We start from the raw sequence: 6,665 nt of genomic DNA, 5'->3' as shown, positions 1-6,665 counted from the left end.
TTGAACTTGTTGGGACTCAGAGTTGTAGTTGTCCAACTTGCACGTTAGTAACATCATGCAAGGGAAGAACATTTTGGAAAGCATTCAAAGTATGCACAATGACTGTGCGAGGAAGTTTGTTTCAGATGACCGAGAATCGTATATACCCTATACTTGTTAAAGGTACACACACTCGCCTCTAATCTACGTAGTCTGGGTTTGAATCCCGACCCAGCTATAAACTGTCATCCCGGTGTTTCACAGGCAGGGTGATTCGTCAATGCATGTGCCGTCCCTCGGATGGACGTTAAACTGGAGTCCTGTATGCCGGCATTAATTAGTGAATATCAAGGATCCCACTGTGTCCTTCCCGAAGACGAGGTGAGCTATCACGGGCACCCTTGAACAAATTCCAAATTCCTGCCCAAACCTATAGAAGACACAGTATCAGTGGCACAGCCGTGCCCTCAGCCAATGTTGCCACCTGACAGCCTTGCGCTGCATTACGAACAAAGACAAAACATATAGACTGTTGAAAATACTTCATGATTTTGTCTGCGTTTTGTTTGATATCTGATGGATGCCGAATGTATAATTAAAGCCATGTTACATTCATTAACTCAGCTTTGATAGAACAGCCTCATTGGCATTCCCATCTGAGTTCATAGTTCCTGATGCAGGGATTCAATATACGTATAAATAACTCGTTCTGTATTGATGTCCATTATCTCCGAAAGTCCTTGTAAGGCGTGTAAAAGTACACAAATTCTTGTTCTACATGTAAAATATGTACAAATGTTTTCCATGAACTTTCGAGACGAGGAAATTTTTTTACAATTTCTTAGATAAATGCTACATTTTTAAGATTACCAAGAAATAATTAATGTATAATGTAATTATGAGGAGTGGAATGTATTATTTCCATCACAGGTGAGTTGTGCAGCCTGCAATCTTTATAAATATCTGAAGTATTGTAGTTGTCCTAACCTGCCACACTTACCGAAAATCTGGGACGGAGTGGTGGTTTTGCTTTACCTTTGCCCCGATGCCCCGTTTAGAGTTTGAAACAAGAGAACTTGTCAAATAATTTTGTCCTCTCCAGACTTTCAAAGATAAAAGTAAATTTTATTTGATATATTTTTCATTGAAATTAATTAGTACATGTTAGGGGTTAGTACAACATAATTAGTCATGTTATTGTTATTTGTAATCTCAGCCTCTTTTTCCTAAGAAGAGAACGCCCTGTGGCAGTTGAGGGAGGGTTCTGGAACTTCATTCATGATGCTACACCAAGAGCAGGACAACCTTTGCTCAGGAGAAGGCAGTTACACGCCTCCATTTTCTACCTCTCAAGCAGCATCCATTTCTCATCCAAAGATCAAAGCTCTGGCTACTCTGCCCATTATGATGGACACACTTGTGGATCCCCAAAGAAATGAACTGCAAGAAGGATGGTTGCAAGATATCCCTTTTAGTTCGATATCAAAGGTGAGAGTACTGGATATGCTTGAACCATTTGACAATTTTCTGCAACAACAAGTTTTATCAGTTGAATTTTAAAAAAGTATCTTTTGAGAAATGTTTTTTTTTTGTGAATAAAGTGTTTCTTGTAGATATACACTGCTCGGATTAATGAAAAGATAATCAGAAGTTAAAATATTACAGTTATGGCAATGCATAACCACTGTTATTATCCCCACACTTTCAAAAATCCAAAAAAAAAAATGGGAGATATTTTAATTTGTTCCGTCAATCCGTCTGTCTGTCTGTCTGTCTGTCTATCCGTCCATCCGTCTGTCTGTCCGTCTGTCCGTCATGCTATCTCCTTCTAAACGGTTGTGCAGAAAATTCACCAAGTGTGGTAGTTATGATCACCACAGGGCAAGAAGGTGCGAGAGCATACGAAAATATGCAAAACACAACTTTTGAAACTTATGAAATGGTGTGTGAATGTGAAATGAGTGTTTGTGTGTGTGTGTGTGTGTGTGTGTGTGTGTGTGTGTGTGTGTGTGTGTGTGTGTGTGTGTGTGTGTGTGTGTGTGTGTGTGTGTGTGTGTGTTTCCGCTCGCTCAGTTCTGCTCGCCCTCCTGTGGCAGTCGACTGCATGAAATCTGTCATTCAAATCATCTCTTAAACATCATTTTCAGCATTTAGAGTTAGATGAAAGTGGCAATTTCAAAATGGTGAACCCTAATTGTTGTGTTCCTGAATGCAAATCAAACTCACGGAAATACAGGAATATGAGAAATATCCGTGGATGAGAGGTGTCGAGTTCGTAACATTTCCTATTTGTACATTATAGCGGTGGCTGTGGATATAACTAACACACACAAACACACACAAACACACACAAACAAACACACACACACACACACACACAAACACACACTTCAACACCTGGGAGGGCTCTGTTGCAACTTCTGAAACCCACATAAGGAGATAACAACCAACAACACCCACACAACACGTGCACACAATGGAGGTGGAGGGGGTTTGAGTACGGATACCTCCCCTGTGAGCGATTCCGAGCGATGACAAGCTATTAAGAAAACCAATGAGGAGAGTGTGAGCAAGCAGACACACAACCCTGGCATCAAGCTTCTTGACATGACTCCTTTGAGTGCCATCAGTGACTCCTGTCAAGCAGATGAGGTCTTATGACCTCTTGGGGGAAAGCAATGTGGCTGGCTGCAACAGAAATATGCCAAACAATGACAATCAGTCACAGAAAATGAGTAAAAGGACAAAGACCCCTCGTACGCATGTGCGTAAGTCTGTGTGGCCACACCGAGCATCCGGAATGTTTGCTGAAAAGAATCATGACGACTGCAGCTTCTCCAGTGAGGAAGGAGATGCCTGCCTCATGTCAGGACAGTGCTCTACACCAAAGCTAAAAGCTAAACTGGTGTCACCTGTTCTACAATCAACAGCTACTAAGTTCCAGACGAATCATAGAAGATTAATAACCAGAGCTGGAGCTTAGAGGAGAAGGAAATCATCCTCCACTGCAAAGTGTATTCTGCACATGAAACATGGGGGATTAATTGGTAAAGGACAAAGATTCATGAACCAATTGAAACGAACAAAGCTGGCAGCCAAGGCCAAAAGAGTTTCACTAAAACAAAAAATCACTGTCGTCGCTTCACTGATCCAAAGATACTCGACCCAGGAAAGAGTAAAATAAATAACTGACACAGCAAGACAGCGAGGAATTGAAGATATAAATCAGATGACTCAAGAAGAGCAAATCAGTATCAAAAAGAAAATCTGGACAAAGAAGGAAAAATGGACGTTACGATGGGTAATGGAATACACCAGATGGAAAGGCATGAGGAAAGAAAGTGAAAATACCTGGGAACAGATTATAATCTGAAGACTATGCCCTGATAAAGGCAATTTTAATAGGGAAACATATTCACAGAAGAGGAACTCAGAATAAGAGATAAACAAACTGACGAGACAATAAGAAATGACTGGTCACCTATAAATGGCAACCTCCCACGAATGCCACAATGGAATGACGGGACATATGTCTGGGATGAGATTCCCAGAGTATAAACTCCCAAAGAAAAGGAACAACCAACAGAACTTACTCGGACTACACAGAAGATAGAACAAGAGAGGAAAACAGAAACAGATGAGATTTCAAATTTAACCACAATAACAGAAACAGAAATTGGGCAACAGACTGGAGAATTGAATCAAGAAACAAAACTGAAAACCCCACAACAGGACCGGAGAATGACAAAAGGAAACACTGCAGCAGCCCCCCCCCCCCCCCAAGAGAAAGATCAACTTGAATTTACCAACTCAGATCAAATAGCACCTTTGCAAACAAAACAAATAAGAGCAACAAGGATAGATCACAATGAGGAGGAAAATAATGGACAACAGAATGAAGAATAGGAAGAGGAGGTTGACAATGAACAGCTGGCTCGAAGATGAACTGGCTCATAAAATCTAGGAAATTAAATTAATATCACCAAAGCAAAGACCACATCTTAACCATATAAACAACAATAAACTGTTGAAAATGCAACTTAGGAGAATAAACCAAGCAGTCATGACAAGATGATCCCGTCAAGTGTGGACATTGCAAACAAAGCATTGTGTCTGGACATGGTGTTCAAACACAAAAAAAGAAAGGTCAGTGTTGTTGATCGAGGTTTCAATTCCAAATGACTTTGGACTAACTGCTACAGAAACCAGGAAAATGACCAAATACCAGGATTTGAAAAATGAGATCAAGAGGATATAGAAATTGAAGAAAGCTGAAATTGTACCTGTGATAGTTGGAGCTACAGGAATGAGAAAGAAAACCCTGACTTGAGTATTTAAAAATCATTCCTGGGAATACCAACACAAACTAGCTACAAGTGGAGGCTCTCAGAGTTCAGTGAAGATTTTGAAAAGAGCCCTTGGAACGAGGCTGTAAGACTGAAACTTCACAGTTTGGTTCATGAATCATGATCCTTTACCAAAAATAGGAGGTGGAGATTTTGAATTCTGGGAAAACTCCCTCCCACCTCCTGAAACCCACAAATTGAGATAACAACCTTATAGGTGGATACTTGGAGACCTGGTAGGTCTCGGTTCCATCTCCCGGAACCAAACAAGCAATATATTTATAACAGCCCTCACAGCTCCCGTATCTCCCACCTCCCAACATGATTGATGGTACATTATAATTTTAAACTTGCCCTCTCTATCTATGCACTAGCCCCAGATATGTCCTTCCCATCGGTGTGCAGAAGAGCCCAATGCAGATACACAGTCCATTCACTGGTAGTGACCCGTCGGGGGATTGTGTAACGCATGCCCATCCACTCTGGCCTTTCACTGATCCATATGCTCGGGAGTTTGCAGTACAGCAGCTGTCTGTTCGTTGAGCTGAGAAAGTTCTCCAAATCTTTCGTAGTGCAGAGGCACAGCCCGTTCTCTCAGGTACTTTTCCAAGTATTTTTGGCTTCTTGCAGAAGCTTTGTGAGCCATTTCAGGGAACAATCCTTATCCTGGACACATGGTATACTTTATTTCAGCCCGAACTCTTCAGATTCCTGGGGGTTTCTGCACATGCACACCGAGCATGCACACATGCACAACATGCACATGCACACATGCAAAACGTTTTTTTTTTTTTTTTAGAAACTTTGTGTATGCAATCAACATTGTGGAATGCATGAAATATGTAATGATTTAAAAATATATATATATTTTGAGACTCGGTTCATGCCCCAGGGGGTGGGACTTGGGTCACAGGGGAGAAAACAAAAGATTTGTTAAACTCGAAATTTGATATTGGGTCATTCCTGGTGGAACTTTTTGCGTTGCTCTTTCTGCCTTGCTTTAAGTGGGAAGCGTCGGGATTTGTGATGTCTTCGCTGTGCTTAATTTATGGGAAGAGTCCATTTTGACTTCGAGCCCAGCGGATATGTGAAAGTGAAGAAAGTGAAAGAAAGAAAGGATATGTCAAGCATCAAATTTGGCACACAGTCAGGGCATGTCCAAAGGAAGATTTTTTTTAGCTATAAAGCCATCTCAGATTTTTTTTTTTTCTTCTGTGAGGAAATGGCTGACATTTTTCAAATGGCCCCAATTCCATTGTTATTCTTCACTGTAATTTAGTAGATTACAAAGAGTTAAGGCATCAAAAATGGATTTCGTTGCATTTTCCACTTTATTAACACTCATACTGCTCATGCCTGGTGTTGGCTTAATGGTTCGGGTGGTGGGTTTTGTAGCCTAGGGTTCTGAGTTCAAATCCTGCTCATCTGTTGAATCAACACCAGGTGGGGTTAACTCGGCCTGTCATCCATCTGAGGTCAGCAAAATGAGTGCCAGCATGCTGGTATCCTGTGTCGGAGTGGCGATTCCAGGATTGTGCCCGATAGCCAAGGAGACTGCTTCAGCAGCACCAACGCTCTACACAGACAATGGTTCCAATCTCCTCCTCATACTGCTGAACAGAGATGACATAATAAATGATGTTAAAGGTCTATTTGATTTTTAAGGAGCCAAGAATGTTATTTTTCACTGGAAGATTGTGTGCATGGGAAAGGCAATGAAAATTGCAAACAAAATCATGTGTTTCCCATCCTACATATTGTTTTAGCTTTCATGTATCAGGTTGAAGTAGCACATTCTCCACCACAACCACACAATGCAGTGCACTGGAGAGCTTCGTTGAAGCATTTCCATTGTCCCCTGTATCCATTCTTGCAGCTGCATCACAGGAGTTTGCAATAAGACTTCAGTAGCTTCTGGGGGAGTTGTCCATCAGATGTCTCATCCACATTTGTTTTGTTTCTCCTTCCACTCCTACTCACTTGGACGTGGAAGCTTGAGAGTAGCAATCATCATTCGAGTCCAGGATGACAGCTGACTCAGGCACCGACAGGTTGCTTGCCGGTGACTTGATTTTCGGCCATTCAAGATCATAGCCACAGTCGGAAAAGTGATTTTACGTGACTCCTTTTGGCACTGCTTATCAAATGAGCCACTGAATCTCGTTTTAATTTTACACATGTCTCCATGGACAATTTTTGCAGCACTGGTGAGATTAACATGATCACTGTCTACATCATGCTCACATGCTTTTTCTAGAGCAGAGGCCACATCATAGCCTTGATTGTGGGCTGTCATGTCAAGAAAGTAGGTGAGGATTTGATTCTGCAGCTTGGTTGAGT

The sequence above is a fragment of the Eptatretus burgeri genome, chromosome 8 (genome assembly GCF_056783735.1).
Source record: "Eptatretus burgeri isolate ZD-2024b chromosome 8, Ebu_testis_v1, whole genome shotgun sequence".
NCBI classification, from domain to species: Eukaryota; Metazoa; Chordata; class Myxini; order Myxiniformes; family Myxinidae; genus Eptatretus; species Eptatretus burgeri.
The sequence above is the reverse complement of the archived record's forward strand: the minus strand, read 5'-3'. Positions refer to the sequence as shown.